Here is a 19892-nt window from a genome sequence, read left to right on the forward strand (position 1 = left end):
TCCACTCTATCACAAAACATGCGTCTCAATTCGGATGACGCCGACAATCACATGTTTCGAACTTTCCTTCAACAAGTATGTTCTTTACCTCATTTTCATAATGTGTTTGTTGCCATTTCTTTTATAATTTTACGTATGTTTACATGCAAGTAGAATTTTATATAACGCATATTGTACTTTCTTATGTAGGCAAGAACAAATGAGTCAGACAACTTTCAGTTACCTTCTTACCTACATAGATGTCGTACTCTAGAACTCATAAATGAAATTTATCCTGAGTTAAATATGGTTCAAAATCTTACGGTCGATTATCTTACAGAACGAACCATTTTGTTTGCATGGAACGAAGATGTCTCATCTATAAATATAACAGCTTTAAGCATAACTCCAGGTGAAATGATCACTTACCTAGCTGCTGACAAATTGGATGAAACTGAAGATAACAACTACTCTTTTAATGCTAGCTACCCAACCGAGTTACTCAACTCGCTTAATCCTTCAGGATTGCCGCTATTCAAGTTGCAAATAAAAGTCGGTTATCCAATTATGTTGCTAAGGAATCTTTCTCCTAAAGATGGACTATGCAATGGGACTAGATTGATGGTTGTCAACTGTGCAACGCGAGTTCTTGAAGCTAAAATCCTAACTGGCGATAAACGTGATAACACAGTATTTATTCCTAGAATCTCTTTCTCGCCAGTTTCCTTTTCGATTAGCTTATGCAATGACAATAAACAAGTCTCAAGGCCAGTCAGTTACACATGTGGGAATTGATCCACGGTTTCCAGGTTTTAGTCACGGACAGTTATACGTAGCTCTATCTAGGTGCACTAACAGCAAGAGGGTTCATATATTATTGCCTGAACAATCTCCTTTCTTTAGTACAACTAATGATATTTACTATGAAGTTTTATTATAATTATACTATGTATTATAAAATAATTCTTTACTTCACCTTTAACATCATTCGGTAATAATATTAAATATTAAACTCTCCCTCTTTACTAGAGAACAAAAAATTCATGTTTCATCTTGCTTAGAACGGATTCAGAAGTTTTTGCTGAATTACAGAAGGATCATCACAGAAAACATAATCCCAAACCTCTATCGTCTGATCAGACTTCCTACATCCTTTTCCTCAAGTGCAATATCCAACTAAGAACTCAGACAAATATACTAAAAAGATTAATATTCAATTCCAGGTATAATACTCACTTGGGTTTTATTTACTTGTGTCTACTAAAAAGATTTGATTTATGATTATGATATACTTTATTGTGTTTTAGCTTAGATTTATATAAATGTATTAAGTGATTATATTATAATTTTCATAACGACTTATACTTTTTGTAACAGGGAAAAGATTCTTATTGACAATATTGCAATTTGGAGAGTCTTATACCAGGTCGAGAGATAGGTAGTGGTGATTATGATTCAAGATGAAAAGATCAAGACTAATACTAAAATAGAAGAATTTTATTTTTATGAAGATAAGCAGGTGGAGGATCTTAACACGATATCAATTGATTTGAGTGCCTATATGATAAACCTCTCCCAGAGTCCCAGTATTTGATTTATTTTTTGTTTCTACATGGTCCTGAAATAATAACTGCTTAGTGGTTTGAATGTTTTAAATTTCTAGTCTTTTATACATTTCACTTGTAGTGTTTGGAGTGTCTTAGTTATACTGTTCAATCAATTTGTTGTTTCTTTACTCCATTAAACTTATACAATTTCCGTAACAGACAAGGAATTTAGGCACCAGTGTGCTGCTGATTCATGAAGCTCAAAGGGAATGTTTCAACTGATTCGCAGGAATGGATCTCCAAGGCATCTAATGGCCCTTCGAGTCAAATGATAATGGAAAACCCATCTCAGGGCATGATAGTGAAAGGGGCATTGGGGATCCAATGTATGGACCATTGCAGATCAGTAAGGCACAGGCAGTCAATCTCCAATTTGGAAACTTTGGAATCAGCTCATTTCCTCATGATACCGGAGGAACGAGTTATGCTAAAAGTGTGGATGAATCAAGGGATGATAGGACTGACTCTAGTAGCAGATACTTTTCCTACTGCAGCTCGCCCAGAATAACGTCAGATGTGGCTGCTAAGGAGGTATAACAAGTACACTATATATCTATCTGTAGCAACTTTCCTGATATAGGATTTTAATATAGAAGATAGAAGTAACATAAGCCTATAATCGTTGATCATAACTTAATCTGATCTTCTTATTCTTCAACCAATCCTACTTCCATTGCCTTATTAATTGTTCTGGTTTTACGAGTTCTTATGTTTGTTTCCAGTTGAAAGAGAGACAATCGGTATCTGACAGCGAAGAAGAGCCTGATGACCCTTCTGAAGCATATAAAGATGACGATCTTAGTGATGCAGATAATGAAAATAATGACAAAGAGGTAAGAATGAGTTTCATGCTTCTAGCTTGAATTGTCTCGCTGAAAGATTTATCAATATATCTGTGTCAATGTTACCTCATTTATTAACCCAATTCAGCGTATGAACAACAGATGGTAGGGTCGATAGATGAAGAGTCGACAAAGTCCGATGAGGAGTACGATGATCTTGCAATGAGGGATGGGCAAGAAAATGGATGTTGGTCAGATGATGAGAGGGAATTTAACAAAGAGGTGTTACCTGTGCTTGGAGAGGACTTATTGCTTGCCGATTAGAATAGTGAAGATATGGGTAATGGTGAAAAATACAAAGAGAACCTGAACCATTTCACTAAAAACAGTAGAAATCCGTCATTTAAGTCGTCGTTGGAGAAGAAGTATGCTAGCATGAAATTGCCGAATATATATGAATACTAGATTCAGAAAACGTTCACTCAGCATTCCAGCAACGGGTAAGCATAGAACTATGGTGAAAAGGTCGATTCTTTCTGGAACACCTGAGAGGTAACGGAAAATAAAATTTGTGAACTTTTTTTGTCGAACTTTTTCATTTCGGAAGTATTTTGGATACTTCTTTTTTTTCTTCCTGTTTTACAAGTACAGTTTTCATAAGTACTGTATTGGCGGATTGTTGATTGGTACAGACAAACAATACTTTACAAGTACTATCTGCCACCATTCCTGGTGTCATGGTGCTTGAAGATGCTTACTCACATTAGCTTCTCTGTTATGGATTTGAACATGGGCTTACAAATTATGTCAAATATGTTTGGCGGAGAGGCAACTAACACAAACGTGCTTAGTACTTACTGTCAAATTTGCATCATTTAGTGCTTAACAAATTTATCTGTGCTGAAGGCACGGGTTATACCCTAACAACTAAAAAAGCCCCAAACTTTTACTATTAGTTATTTTCTATTAAAATTATAGGGCTAATTAGAGTTTAAGTTTAAAATAATTTGGTTAATATTAATCAAGTCAAAACTTAAAAAATAATTTAGAATTATTCCAATAATACCATTCTTCTATATAATAAAATAGGTGGGTGGGTGCTGACCGGGACAAACCTTTGGATAAATCCAGCCGTCCCATCCATGTCAGCACTCTCATCCACCACCGGATTGAGTGACTCATCCCACCGGATTGAGTGACACATCCCACCGGATTGAGTGACACATCCCACCAGATTGAGTGACTCATCCCACTGGATTGAGTGACTCATCCACAGACACATTCTTGCGCCGTGCATCTTTTCGGCATCTCAATTCATGACGGACGGACACATCCCTTCTTCGTGCCTCTTCTCATTTCTCTCCATAAAAACCCTGTGCCTGTTCTCATTTCTCCCAAAAATCGATAGGCTCCAGAATTTGATATTACACGCAGGCAAGGTCAGTTTTTGTATCAACCATTGTTCTCTTCTTTCAATTTGTTTTTCGGTTTTCTGATTTTTATGCTTCTTCGTTTGGAGATTCAGTCGATCTCTTCTCCAGATCTGTTTGTGCTTCTTCGTGATTCAGTCGACGCCGACAAGGTTAGTTTTTCTTTCTTATCACTACATTTTTTGTTGTTTGCATCGTTGAAAAATCATTGATTATATTTGATTAGATTAGGGTTTCATTTTGTAACAGATGCTTCTCTTTATTTGAGTTTATGTTAATACGAATTCATCACCTTTAATGTACGAAAATTGTATATGGATTATGTTGATGTAGTTTGTTTCATCTTTTTTACTGTGTTGATGTAGTTTTTTTTTTCGAGAAATTGCGGAGTTAGTGATTTTCTCGTGTTTGTAGCAATGTTTATGTGATTATTTGGTTTTGTTAGATTACCAACTGAGACTGAAATCATAGTAATCGAATTCAAAAAGAAATTGGAAGAAGTTAGTGGATTGTCTATGTGAATTTTCTGCACACTACATGTTTGGTGAAATGTCTGTGTGGATTTTTTCGGATTATGGATTGTATTTTGTGGTTTCCATTACAGTTTGAAGTTAGTGGTAACATGATTTACATTTGACATTGAAATTCATAAAGGTTTCCTTTCAATTTCTTTAGTGTTTACATTTGTAAAGATTATAGAACTCTTATACTGCCAAATGACAATTCGGGAACTTGAAACCTTGATTCATGTTGTCTGTTAGTTAGTAAAAGCGTAAATTCTTTCGCATAAGCATGTAGAAGATCACAAATTCTATTAGTTAGTAGTTCAGCAATGGGGTGCGTCTTTGATGAAAGTACGGTTTGTAGTTTCCTTCTTGGTCGTACTCCACAGATTCTACTACTTAGCGGTTCCGACCAATCACTACAAACAGTAATCTTCATTACTTGCTTCATATTTAGGTGAGTGTTAAACAGGAAAATCTAAGGATCACAATTGTGAAAATTAGTTTTTTTTTTCCTTATCATTAGATTTCACACTTCATGTGTAGTTCGGTGGAGCACTTAGACAAAAATAATCGTTGTTAAGAGTATTTCTTTGTCTTTTTTTTCACGCATCTAAAATGAAGTTTTTTCACGCATCTAAAATGAAGTTTATACTAGATTTTGCTTTCGCACTACTGCGATGTGATTGTGTTTTGCAAAAAAACATTTAAGGGTGTTTCTTTGCTGAGGTCATTAAGGAAGTTTTGTCTGATCTTGAAGCAAGCAAATACCAGGTATTTTCAACTACATTTTTACCAATGCTTATACCGGAAAATTTCATTTTATTTAGAGAGTAAAATTTTACTTTTAGTAGGATAGGATAGGGGCACCAAGATTACGTTGGAAAAAACAGGGGATTAGAAAGAAATTTATAGTTTGCCTCAGTAAGATAGGATAAGGGTACCAAGTCGATTGTAAAGTAAGGTAACTAAATGCTCCTGAAACACTTCAGAATCCAATTTTTGTCTTGGTTTATGTTGTTGTTGTTTTTGTTTGATTAAATGTCTCACGAAGTTTTGGTTACTGATTCTGATTAGTTTAGTAACTGGGAGCTTCTTCTATGCTCTACTTATGTTCTCCAAGAACCTCCTTAACTACCAGCTGATCTTATTGCTATTCTTTTTCCTAATACAGTACTCATCCTGAAATTTTATATACACAAAGACATAGACAGTTAAATGCTGAAACTCGCAAATATAAACTCGATAGGTCAGAGAGTATAGTTAATCGTTTATGAGAGAATCTAACTGAATCAGGAAACGAAGTTTTGTGTTCTCATATACACATGGTAGGCCACAATTAAGGGAAGAATAACGAGATAACATGAAAGCTATGCATAAACAAATTTTTACACTTTTTCAACCAAATAGTAAGTGATGTCATATCGTCTTCATGTGTGATTTTATAGTTCTTCTATGTTATTTTTTTGGGATGGTTTAGTTACGTTTTGTATGAACTTCTTATAGTATTATGACATACAACAGAAAATTTTATGGTTTAGTTACATGTTGGGCCACGATTAAGCAAGAATAACGAGATAACATGAAAGTTATGCATATAAACAAATTTATCGACTTTTCTAACTAAATGGGAAGTAAGTCTTATCGTCTTCACGTGTGATTTTATAGTTGTTCTATGTTATTTTCATGAATATAATGGTAATATGGTAGAATGTGTATTATTTTTTAACAACTCAAAATCAGCTTCTTTTTTGAAGTGTTGCACTTATCTGTGTCTACAGTTTTGAGTTCAAAATTATGAATTTTGGGTTCATGCTTTTGTTTTTGACTTTTTCGACCAAATGGCAAGTGATGACTTATCCTCTTCACGTGTGATTTCATAGTTCTTCTACGTTATTTTCATGAATAGAGTGCTGATATGGTTTATTGTGTATTATTTTTGTACATCTCAAAATCATCTTCTTCTTGTAACGTTTTGCAGTTATCTCTGCCTAAACTTTTTAGCTCAAATTAATCAGTTGTTGGTTCATGCTTTTTGGATGGCTTATTCTAATTGTTAGTTCAGGGTTACTATGTCGGGGATTATTGCGTGCCATGGGCTCATATTACTTATCTGAATCAGCATAGTATAAAACACATAGATAGAGAGATAGAGCCCATGAGTGATTTAGTGTAGTCCTTAGTTGTCTACTAAATGGCTCGGGGAAAATTATTCACAACCAAACATAAGTTGTCTTATTTTGTACTTTGCATGCCCGATTGCTTTTTTTCCTCCAACCAAAGCATTTCGGACATGCGACCCTGTATTGCTAAAGAAAGCAACAGATCCCATGGAAAGAGGAAAACAGGTGAGTTTGAGACACAAGTCGCGTCTTTACCGTCTGTTAATTGGTCATCCTCACAATTGACATCGGTTGCTTCATCGCAATCTATTAGGCCGCCATTCCCTGCATTGTTGTCTTCATCTTCATCATCAGTTAACCGACCTTCATCTCCACTATGTACTATGACTCCACCACAATGTCTGCATCCACCTCCAATCTATGACTACTTTCGATGGCCGCCTTGCCCCAAACGTCTTACATCTAGTCATGATATCTGAAGCTTCAAAGGGGTTAGTATGACGTACATGGTGATATGTTGCAAAAAATGTCAAAAGAAATACACCATAATAAGTCGGAATGTGAAGACTCATAACTTAGCTACTCTACTAAACCACTATTGCCTTCAAATTAGTTATGATGTTTTTCTCAATAAATGAAATAATAACCTTCTGTGTTTGTATTTTTTAAATAAAATATTATTGTCATCTAAAATTTCTGTTACGTTTATGCCCTTGCTTTTCAATTATATTATTATTTGTTTCCCTTTTTAAACCTTTTTATGGTCATCTATTACATTGAAAATACAATCACCTACCAATGCTTTGTTATTATTATATTCCCCTTCCGAGATATTGTGTCAGCTACTCATGTACGAATCACAAACTTTATGTTATTTATTTACTTAATGTTTTGTGTAGAATAAACAAAGTTGACCTTCTTAGTAACTACCTTTTACAAAGGTTGAGGTATGACTGATTTTCTTTTTCATCATGCATGTTATAGATAATCTATATATGAATATATTGGGTGAAATATGTTAGATGATTTATTACTATCATTTGAAATGTTCGTCCCTCCCATTTAGCTTTCTGAACGAACAACAACTATTTATTTACTCTTTCACAATAACCCTAATATTCACTTACATTGTTGTGACTAATATAGAATTAATACTATAATTTGAAATGTTCATCGCTTTCCATGTTGGTTTATAACGAAAAAAACTACTCATTAGCTCGGTTACAACAACCCCAATTTTCACTTAGTCAGAACGATTATGGGATTTTATGTTCTTTGATAGATTTAGCACACTAGGGTTTTGAGTGACATTACCCCTGCTTAAATTTTATAATTAATCATAGCAAATGTTATGTAGACAATGAAGAGGAAATATGTTTCGGATCATAACTAAGATTGAGATTCTGTTAAGAAAGGAACTCCTTCGAAAGAGTTATAGATCAAGGACTTGATTCCTTACCTGAAAAAGTGGACAATGAAAGTTAGAGGTACAACGAAAGGTCCGATCAGAACCTACGCAAATGCTCGGGGAACAGGGAAATTATTTTCGTTCGATGTGCTTGATTTCGAATGTAGAGAACTACATGTTACGTGTTTTAACGACGTGGCCGATAAGTTCTACACTGATATAGAAGTTGACAGCGTGTATTTGATATCTAATGGGGCGTCGAAACCTGCTTCGAAGACTTTTAGTCACCTTTGAAACAATTAAGAGTTACACCTAGAAAAGTGCTTGAGGGTTCAAAAGTGTCGAGAGGATGATGCATCTATGCCTAGACATCATTTCAAGTTCATACGCATTAGTGAGATTGAAACTCTTCCACCTAATTCATTTGTTGATATAATTGGGGTTGTTTCATCTAGAAATGCGACTAAACCTGTAGCGAAGAAGGATGGTTCTCAGATACAAAAAAGGGCTATATGGTTAAAAGATAAATCTGGCTATAATGTAGAACTCACCCTTTGGGGTAATAGCTGCGAGGAGGAAGGCCAGAAGATCAACCAAATTGTTGATTCTGGAGTGTTTCATGTACTGTCTGTGAAGTCGGGAAGAATTTGCGATTTCAATAGAAAATCAGTGGGAATGCTCCCATCAACTTAGTTGTTTGTAGGCCCAGATCTCCCAGAGGCGCACGAATTACAAAATTGGGTTGTCGCAACAGGAAACAGTACGACTTTGATCTCAATATCTAAGTATTTCGCAGGGACATTGAATTCACGTCGTACCCATATATCCAAAATTGAAGACGGTCAACTTGGAACCTCTAATAAACCCGACTTCATCACAGTGAGTGCCACAATTTCATCCATCAAAACTGACAATTTTGGCTATAATGCTTGCCCCTTGATGAACGGGGGGCGCTAGTGCAACAAGAAGGTAATTATGAACGACGACTGTCAGTGGCATTGCCCCAGATGTGATAAAACATTTGCTGGTTGCAACTACAGGTACATCCTACAGTTAAATCTACAGGATATTTCTGGTGCTACATACGCAACTGCATTTCAGGAAGCTGGTGAGGAGATTATGGGTATATCAGCAGAAGCTTTGTATAATTTGAAAGATGATGATGAAGAAAAATTCAATGACACTATCAATAGTGTTATTTCAAAACATTACATCTTCAATCTCTAAATGAAAGAAGAAACTTACATTTATAATAAGCATTTAAAGGTAGTAGTTGTGAAAGCGGCGAAAATAAATTATGCTAAGGAGTCCAAGTTTCTTCTTGATGCAATGGATGCTATCGTTGCAGATTAAAAATCTTCAGAATGAAGTTAATCCATATTAGTAGTTTACGTTATTATAGAAATTTGCAATTTATTATTATGAACTTCGTGTCTTTTGTTCACAATTTTTTTATTTATATATATCAAAGGCATCTGTAAATTTGGGTAATTGATGTTCGACTCTAAAATTTACCTTCGGTTGAATTATCCTTTTCATAATTTAAGACTGTGCAGCTTTCAATTCGTGCAACATATCTATTGTAGTTAAATTTTTACCTTCGCAGTTAATACATTGTGCATTTAACCATGAAAATAGATAATTGTTATCCTCACTTAACTTCGCATATCAACATTAAAACGACAATTTGCCTAATATCCTTATAAATAAACTAATGTGTGTCAATTTTTAGTCTTACTACATTTTCATCAATCTAACAGTTGGTTTTTTTACGAAATGGAGGAGCGGTAGCAAATCAGTCTCAGGTATGTCAATTAAATATTACTCCTGTTAAAATTATAAATTTTTTGCATTTTAATTTAGAATGCATCCACGATAAATAATATGTAAAAGTACACTGAAACTTAATCAATAGTGCATTTAATTTAGTTTTCTTAGATTTTGGTATGAAAACAATTACATATTGTTTTCATAAAAGTCGCTTTCCATTACCATTTGAGAATATCCATAATAGATATTTATGATGGTACTGACGCTAAATCAGTAGCATTCCGATGTAATATTAGACGCTACAACGCGTCAAATGCTTTCACAAGTCTTGGATGCAATTTAGAAAGCAGAATTTTCAGTGGACAAGGTCCTATCTCATTCACTATACATGGTGAATTGCGTCACAGAACCGGGTGCCTCATACTAGAGCCAGAAACAACTCCATCTAATGCGCAACTTTATATTTATGATCCATCCATTGCTTTAGACATTCGTAGTCGAAGAAATGACGACTTAGATGTTTCAATTCATCGCATTATCCAGGAAACTTTGAAGGAATATAATGTTTTTTTACCAATTTATGGTCAGGCTCACGAAATTTAAATGCAGTTGAATTGCCTAGACAAAGATATACCAGTTAGTCTACACTATAGCCGTCAACCGACAGATGCCGCTATAATCTACCTGCAATTGTAGAAATTGCTATAATAATCCCTGGAGATGGCACTGAAGTAACTTCACCCGTGATATAATCTTACACTTGAATGGTGGTACTGAATTGATGAGAATATCTGACTGCCATCCTGCTTATTTGCCGTTGCATTATGTTTTGCTATTTTCATACGATGAGTTAGGATGGGAGCCAGAACTAAAACAATAGGGTACAAAATTAAACCGAGTAAGCAGAAAACGCCTCACTCAAATGCAATTCTACAACCATCGTCTATTCTAGCGTCCTGATGAATATTCAACTATATTAAGGGGATGTAATTTATTCCAAGAGTTTTTGGTAGATGCACGGGCCTCAACTGAGGGGGAGAGGGAGGTGAGGTGGAAGTCATGTTTTCTATTTAATTTTATTTTGAAAAAATATTTATAGGAAGGGTAGTTATGACATTTACATTAAAAAGGGGGGCCATATTTGAATTTACGAAAAACAGGGGGCCATAAAGGAAGCTGGTCACAAAGTAGGGGTCCAAATAGGAATTAAATCTATTAAATATTAAACTCTCCCTCTTTACTAGAGACCAGAAAATTCATGTTTCATCTTGCTTAGGACGGATTCAGAAGTTTTTGCTGAATTACAGAAGGATCATCACAGAAAACATAATCCTAAATCTCTATCGTTTGATCCGACTTCCTACATCCTTTTCCTCAAGTGCAATATCCAACTAAGAACTCAGACAAATATACTAAAAAGATTAATATTCAATTCCAAGTATAATACTCACTTGGGTTTTATTTACTTGTGTTTACTAAAAAGATTTGATTTATGATTATGATATACTTTATTGTGTTTTAGCTTAGATTTATATAAATGTATTAAGTGATTATATTATAATTATCATAACGACTTATACTTTTTGTAACAGGGAAAAGATTATTATTGACAAAATTGGAATTTGGAGAGTTTTATACCACGTCGAGAGATAGGAAGTGGTGATTATGATTCAAAATGAAAAGATCAAGACTAATACTAAAATAGAAGAATTTTATTTTTATGAAGATATAAGAAAATGGAGGATCATAACACTATTTCAATTGGTTTGAGTGTCTATACGGAAAACCTCTCCCAACAAAGGAGTATTTGATTAATTTTTTTGATTCTATATGGTCTTGAAATAATAACTGCTTAGTGGTTTGAATGTTTTAGATTTTTAGTCTTTTATACATTTTACTTTGTAGTGTTTGGAGTGTATTAGTTATACTGTTCAATCAATTTGTTGTTTCTTTACTCCATTAAACCTATACAGTTTCCGTAATAGACAAGGAATTTAGGCACCAGTGTGCTACTGATTCATGAAGCTCAAAGGGAATGTTTCAACTGATTCAGAGGAATGGATCTCCGAGGCATCTAATGGCCCTTCGAGTGAAATGATACTGGAAAACCCATCTCAGGGCATGGTAGTGAAAGGGGCATTGGGAATCCAATGTATGGACCATTGCAGATCAGTAAGGCAGAGCCAGTCAATCTCCATTTTGGAAACTTTGGAATCAGCTCATTTCCTAATGATACCGGAGGAGCGAGGTATGCTAGAAGTATGGATGAATCAAGGGGTGATGGGACTGCCTCTGGTAGCAGATACTTTTCCTGCTGCAGCTCGGCAAGAATAACGTCAGATGTGGCTGCTAAGGAGGTATAACAAGTACACTATATATCTATCTGTAGCAACTTTCCTGATATAGGATTTTAATATAGAAGATAGAAGTAACATAAGCCTGTAATCCTTGATCAGAACTTAATGTGATCTTCTTATTCTTCAACCAATCCTACTTCCATTGCCTTATTAATTGTTCTGGTTTTAAGAGTTCTTATGTTTGTTTCCAGCTGAAAGAAAGACAGTCGGTATCTGACAGATAAGAAGAGCCTGATGACCCTTCTGAAGCACATAAAGATGACGATCTTAGTGATGCAGATAATGAAAATAATGACAAAGAGGTAAGAATGAGTTTCATGCTTCTAGCTTGAGTTGTCTCGCTGAACGATTTATCAATATATCTGTGTCAATGTTACCTCATTTATTAACCCAATTCAGCGTATGAACAACAGATGGAAGGGTCGGTAGATGAAGAGTCGACAAAGTCCGATGAGGAGTACGATGATCTTGCAATGAGGGATGGGCAGTAAAATGGATGTTGGTCAGATGATGAGAGGGAATTTAACAAAGAGGTTTTACCTGTGCTTGGAGAGGACTTATTGCTTGCCGATTAGAATAATGAAGATATGGGTGGTGGTGAAAAATATAAAGAGAACCTGAACCATTTCACTAAAAACAGTAGAATTCCTTCATTTAAGTCGTCATTGGAGAAGAAGTATGCTAGCATGAAATTGCCGAATATGAATACTAGATACAGAAAACGTTCACTCAGCATTCCAGCAACGGGTAAGCATGGTACTATGGTGAAAGGGTCGATTCTTTCTGGAACACCTAAGAGGTAACGGAAAATAAAATTGGTGAATTTTTTTTGTCGAACTTTTTCATTTCGGAAGTATTTTGGATACTTCTTTTTTCTCTTCCTGTTTTACAAGTACAGTTTTCATAAGTACTGTATTGGCGGATTGTTGATTGGTACAGACAAACAATACTTTACAACTACTATCTGCCACCATTCCTGAGAAACCCTAGGAGTCCCATCAGGGTTCCCCTTAATGGTGTGACCGGCCAGACTAGCCCCTTAATGGGCTTAGTATGTCTGACCCACTCCCTCTTTTTGGCCGGTTATGATCAACCCATTCAGGGTCGGCCTTAGGTCGTGGTGGTCTTAAAGCGAGCGTTGAAAGTGAGGCCTTCTAAAGAATTGAAAAAAAAATTGTACATAATTTTGTTACCTTATTCCTATTAATATGGTATACTTATTTTTAGGTTACATTGTTCGGATGCATGAACAATTTTTTGTAAAAAAATTCGAACAACTTAAAAACAATGTTTTATTCAATACGAATATTAATTTGGTGTCAATTTTAATAAGGAATGCATGTTAATTTCAAATACTTATAGAAATTATATATCTTACATACCACTTTGTATCTAATAAAAAACGAAATTTGATTTGTATTGATGATCAAGATTTCAACAAAAAACAACAAGATCAAGAGAATTTATTAAAATAAGAAATTAAATAGGATATTAATGAAATGAATGAGTTGGGACTCAATTTGATTTGTATTGATGATCAAGATTCCAACAAAAAACAACAAGATCAAGAGAATTTATCAAAATAAGCAATTAAATAGGATATTAATGAAATGAATGAGTTGGAACTCAATTTGATTTGTATTGATGATCAAGATTTCAGCAAAATACAACAAACGTGCTTAGTACTTACTGTCAAATTTGCATCATATAGTGCTTAACAAATTTGTCTGTGCTGAAGGGACGGGTTATACCCTAGTAACTAAAAAAGCCCCAAACTTTTACTATTAGTTATTTTCTAATAAAATATTAGGGCTAATTAGAGTTTAAGTTTAAAATAATTTGGTTAATTATTAATCAGGTCAAAACTTAAAAAATAATTTAGAATTATTCCAATAATACCCTTCTGCTATTTTTAGCTCTCTCTCTACCTTAGTCGACTGGAATCGAAGGAAACCCTAGGGCTCTCGATTTTGATTTTTGCAGCTGAGAAGACGAAGTTTTGTATTCGTTTCATAAGTTGTTCATCAACTATTGACCTTAGTTTCAATTTCATCTACCATTTTTTTCTTTTATCCAATCCACCACTACTTATCTTTTCTCTCTCATTTCTTCATCAATGGCGAAGGAACCAGTTTGCGTTCTCGTTACTAGAGCCGCAGGTTCTGTCCTCATCAAATCATTCAAATCCGATATTTATTTCTTACAACATGATTTCAGTTAGATCTCAAAGAAACTAATCTTAATCTAGTTAGAAACTAAATCATATAATCGACTAAATATCCGATCTGATTAGAATTAGTTCAAATGATTCAGATCTTATGAATCAGTTTGATTTTCTTATGTTTAAATTTGCTTTTGAAGAGTTATACTGGTGATACATTGATAAGTTAGATCTCGAGTTTATGTGATTCCGTAGTTCTTAAGATCTATGTGAGATGAATTAATAACTTTAGTTTTTGAATCTTGAGAACTCTAACGGATTAACCTAAGTCCTTAATATTATTGATGCGTGATTGATCTAACTAACTAGATACTTTTACAGTTTTACTACATGTGATTCTTTGAACTTATTTAATTTGAAGATTTGAATTTCAATATACAGTTAAAAAAGTTAGGTTTTAACATGAGCTTAGTGATATATGTCTGGTTTACTCTAGAGATGACTTTCTTGATTCTCAGTTAATTTGACTCAAATGAGAGCTAATTAGTGAGTTCAAGAAGAACTGTTCACATGTCAAGAGTCTTAATTTTGATTGGATTGTTTTTCAATAGTTAACCTAGTTTGTTATGTGAGATAACTATGTTGTACACAAAAAACATTTTTCTCTTTGATTCTAACTTGAATTAATGCAATTTAGATCACTCTCTAGTGAACTGAATTCAATAGCGTGAAATCGGAATTTTTCATGTTGTAATTTCATGATTTATCATTTTTCTTCTTCTGAAGTCGTAACTTTTTGTTTCATTACAACTCCATGAAACTCCCTGCTTTAGTGTATCACTGTTATGAAACTAGTTTTTTGTGGGTTTTCAATGTGTATCATGATATCATCTTGTATCACAAGGATGTGGGTTAGAGTTCCCTTAGAGCTCATTATGTTCAATGAACTATTTACCCATGGTCGCTAAAGGAGGGATGTTGGGGCCAGACCAGCCTGTAATCTTGTACATGCATGCTTGATATGTTAGGTTTTGTATGTCTCTAAGACTACCGAATGCTGTTAGCGGAATCTCAAACATCTATATGTTTAACACTAGGTTTTCAGGATCGCATGCATGAACTAGTAATGAGTTAATCATGGAAAGAAGAATACCTTATTCGCTTTCCTCGAATTCGATTCCAACGCCTTTGCGGATGATCAAGAGCTTCAAAGTAGTAGCTCATCTACTTGAGACACTGAGTAGGTTGACTTGAACCCCCTCCCTTTAAGTTAGCTAGGACCTTGAAGGTTGAGACGAAGAACTCCTTCTTCTTGACTAGTTAGAAAGAATTGGGAGTTTTTTCTCTAAAATCTTCTCTCTCTAAGATGTGTGATATAGTTGATTTTCTCTTGAGAAAATTCCACACCTTTTCTGGTTGTCTAATGACCCTTATATAGAGAAACCCTAACTAGAACTTTTGTCTAATTAGGTTTCAATAAGAGTCCCGGAAAAGATAAACTCCAGAGTCCCATCTGAATGGGAGACCTTGGGTTTCCCATTAGGGTTCCTCTTAATGGTGTGACCGGCCAGATTATCCCCTTAATGGGCTTAGTATGTCTGACCCACTCTCTCCTTTTGGCCGGTTATGATCAACCCATTCAGGGCCGGCTCTAGGTCGTGGTGGGCTTAAAGCGAGCGTTGAAAGTGAGGCCTTCTAAAGAATTGAAAAGAAAATCGTACATAATTTTGTTACCTTATTCCTATTAATATGGTATACTTATTTTTAGGTTACATTGTTCGGATGCATGAACAAATTTTTGTAAAAAAATTCGAACAACTTAAAAACAATGTTTTATTCAATATGAAAATTAATTTGGTGTCAATTTTAATAAGCAAGGCATGTTAATTTCAAACACTTATAGAAATTATATATCTTAGTTACCACTTTGTTTCTAATAAAAAACGAGATATCATTACATTTCTTTAGTTCGATTGGTATAACAATTTTTTAAAATTAAGTTGAGAAGAGCTTGTAAAAAAAATAAGATATAAATACCAAAAACTTCTTTACTAAAAATAAAACTCAATATGATTTGTATTGATGATCAAGATTTCAACAAAAAACAACAAGATCAAGAGAATTCATTAAAATAAGCAATTAAATAGGATATTAATGAAATGAATGAGTTGGAACTCAATTTGATTTATTAAAATAAGCAATTAAATAGTAGCCTACCCTCCAGTTGGCTACTACTGCCGTTATCACCAGTGGGTCCGCGTATGGGGTTATTACTCCCACTAGATCATCGTCGGTGAAGACGATGGGTGGCGTCTTGATGCACCCGAAAAGGTTGCACACCCAAGCGGAGGTATCAAGTGGTAACCGGTAAAACTGGAGTCGATCCAAGGATAGGAGGGTAACTCGGATATCGAATGATCTAGTGCACCGGTCTAGGTGTCAAAAGCTTACTTAGACTAAAACGGAAAGGCACAAAGATAAATGATGGGTATTTAATATGATTAAGTAATAAGAGAAGAAAGCAAGTTAAGCTAAACTAAATAATCAAACTAAACGGGCGAGAGAGATTCGAGAGAAGAGTTCGGAGGAACAAGAGTCGGGGAACAAGAGTCGAGAGACAAATAAGTGAGAGAGGTGTCGAAGTCCGGGAATCCATAATGATAAACCTACGACTATGTGTAGTCCGATCTAATGTTTCAAAGTATAATCAATGTTCGACTCCTAAAGTAGATGTCTCTAAGTACTACGTATATCCGGAGATCATACTTAGTCAAACAAACGTCTAAATTGGTTTATCCCGAGTCAACGAAAGTGTTGTCTAGTCGCCTAACTATGTGAAGTTCATGACTAGACACATGAAATTATGACTTAGACAACGATCGATATCGAATACTTCGTTTCGTCTATTAACTATGCGAAGTGTTTGACAAAACACATGAAAATACGATCGAAACGATAATTGAAATAAATGAACATCAATTTGTAATCAAAACATCAAATCATATTAAACATAGTCACGAATTCATCACATTTCATCTCATATAATCGACACACTAAAGTTAGCTAAACATGGTGATTGAATAAGAAATGGAAAGAAAATGATGAGAGAATCTCCCTTTTTCGATGTGGTTCGAGGCTAAGATCGTCGAAAAATATGAGTCTTTAAGATGCAGCCGATCTCCCCTTAGCAAATTCGGGGTTCCCCATAGCGACCATCATCATCTTCTCCATTTAGAACTCAACCTCCATTAAAGCTAAACCCTAGTTTTCTCTCTCTCGCAATCTTCAACCAAAATCAAATCAAACCACATGGGAAGCTAGCCAAGGATGAGGGGAACAAAAGCCCTAAACTTTCAGATCAAGAAGGTTGCCGAAGAACTCATAAAAATCCGGCAAAAAAATGGAGTTTCCGGCTACATGAGGTGCTGTCCGGCCTTGAGCTGTTGGAAGTCGCATCCCCAAGGCCGTTCCGAGCTGCAGTCGCGACCTTAGCCAGCTTCCAGTGCATGATCTGTCTGTTCCGAGCAAAATCGCGGCTGCTCCCTTGCTGTCCCGCGCGTGCTGCTGTGCGTCCATGATAGCTGCAGCAGCAGCTCCCGTGCATCCTTCCCGTGCCGGCCAACTGCTGTTACAGCTCTCCCGAGCTGCTGCCGGCTAAGCTTGGCCGGCCTTGCTTTGGTCCGCACTTCTCCTTCTCTTTGCGCTCTCTCCTTCAAATTCTCAAAACCCTGGAAGTTAATGAAGAACACCAACCCTAGCACCCTTTCTCTCTCTCCTTTCTTGGTTGCTTGGTTGTTCAATGAAGAAGATGATGAATAGTAACCCTTTACTACTAAAACCCTAGGTGAAGACTTTGACTTTGACCTTGACTCAAAATTGACTTTGAACCATAAAGAGGGTGCCTTCAAGATTCTTCCTTGTCTTGTTTTTCTTCTTTTCTTTTGTGGGCTTTGGGCTTGAACTTGGTTTTGATTTAGAAATCATGAGGTGCCTTCATACATGGTGTCTACAAATCTAATTTCAAGAGGTGACTTTGGCTTGCATCTTCCATAATTTCTCCGTCCGAACTCCGATTGAACTTCCGTTTTTTACCGTCGGACTCGTCATTGACTCCACTTGTCATTTAATTTGCTTGAAATCTTTTTCTCTCGTTTTTGGCACATGAAATGATAGTGATAATTCATTCTCTTTATTCTAAATTACATGTTTAACTCCAAAAATGATACCTAACAAGAAAAAACACATTACATATTATTGATAACACTCGAAAAGGACTAATTAGTCTAAGTTAGGCTCTCCAAATGTGGCATTTTCGTGTCACATCAAGATCGCCAAACTTAAGCTTTGCTAGTCCTTGAGCAAATAAAACAAAATAAAAGCCTAACTCACTTTCGGAGGTATCCCGGTTGCATTTAGCTTATGCAACAAGCCTTTAAACCTCTAGGTTACCCCTAGAGGACGAGTGTTGTCTTGTGAGGCTTTCCATAGATGATACCCACAAACATCGAGTCTCATGAGACACAAGGGTCCAAAATATAAATCATATATACGCATGGTTCATATAGTAAAGGGTTTAAGCATGTCAACACATAATGAATCAAGTAAATAAGTTCAAGTAAAAGCTAAAGACCTCTTCACTAATGATCTTACCCTAAAATGCAAGTGTCATACCATAATGAGCCACATCTATGTTCCGAAGTCACAAAATTTTGATTCCTAAGTTAGTACATTTCGCCTCGACTTCGGCCTCACGGACATACACTCCAAAAATGAAATCACTCAAGAGTGGTTCGCTCGCATGTGTGAGTGTGATCACTAACATGGACTTAACACATAAAAAGGGGTGAGGACAACATTTTGGAACAAATGATCTTCGAAAAGGAGTTAGCCACTAAATAGAGTGGAGAAGCTCACTCACCCTTCTCACCCATTTTACCCTCTAAAAATGCCTTCTAAAGTTTAGCGGATACTAGAGAGGGATGACGATGGAGGATTCCCGAGAATGTCGACTTCTTCATGATAGAACCTCTTAAGCACTTCCACATTCGTTTGCTTCGAATACTTATTCATGAACATACACACAAACACACATATATACAATCACATCACTCACACAAAAGAGCTAACACATGCTCAAACATACACATAAACCACTATTATTCCATTCTTGTTTTTTTTTTTCTTTTTTTTTCATGTCACTTTTTTTTCTTTTTCTCTTTTCTTTTCATAATACAAATACAATCAACCAAAACAAAATACAACACACATAACTCTATTCTTGCAATCAACTTTTCATTTCATACTTGCTTTTGACATTCTTCATTCTTTCTTCTCATGTCTTCATTCTCGGGATATAAGATGATGGATGGTGATGGAGTATCCGCCTCCCGCTAGTTGACACTCTTATCGGGTTTCATGGACTACAAGGGAAAGGTTAATTCGCTATCCTAATGTCACTCCTAGTGGCTAAGAAAGTCTGCACTAATGACTACTCTAGGTCTCTTAGAGATGTTTCTTCTTCACTAAGATGTTACTCCCATAGTATAACACAAACACTAAAAGACTCGACTTTCATGCAAAGGCCACTAGCAATCACCAAACTCATCAACTCGACACATATGCATCAACATGCTTAAAACTATCACTACAATCACATGCAAATCTACTCAAAATGTTCAAAAAATTTCAAATTTTGGCTAATTTGAACCCTTTTGTCTTTGAAACCCATGGTCATGCATTGGTTATGGTCAAATCCCTGCATCCCCAAACTTA

General features: G+C 35.4%; 1 long non-coding RNA gene across 1 annotated transcript; it reads left to right on the plus strand.

The window, feature by feature from the left end:
- Positions 1-3601: 3601 nt before the first annotated feature.
- LOC147549151 (uncharacterized) lies at positions 3602-11959 on the plus strand. The gene is made up of 4 exons (XR_015238908.1): positions 3602-3807; positions 3894-3950; positions 9593-9637; positions 11195-11959. It is a non-coding gene; the product is annotated as an uncharacterized LOC147549151 (long non-coding RNA).
- The last annotated feature ends 7933 nt before the right edge of the window (positions 11960-19892 follow it).

This window comes from Eschscholzia californica, unplaced genomic scaffold (assembly GCF_041429995.1).
Source record: "Eschscholzia californica isolate CP2 unplaced genomic scaffold, dmEscCali1.0.p SCAF_3, whole genome shotgun sequence".
Classification (NCBI taxonomy): Eukaryota; Viridiplantae; Streptophyta; class Magnoliopsida; order Ranunculales; family Papaveraceae; genus Eschscholzia; species Eschscholzia californica.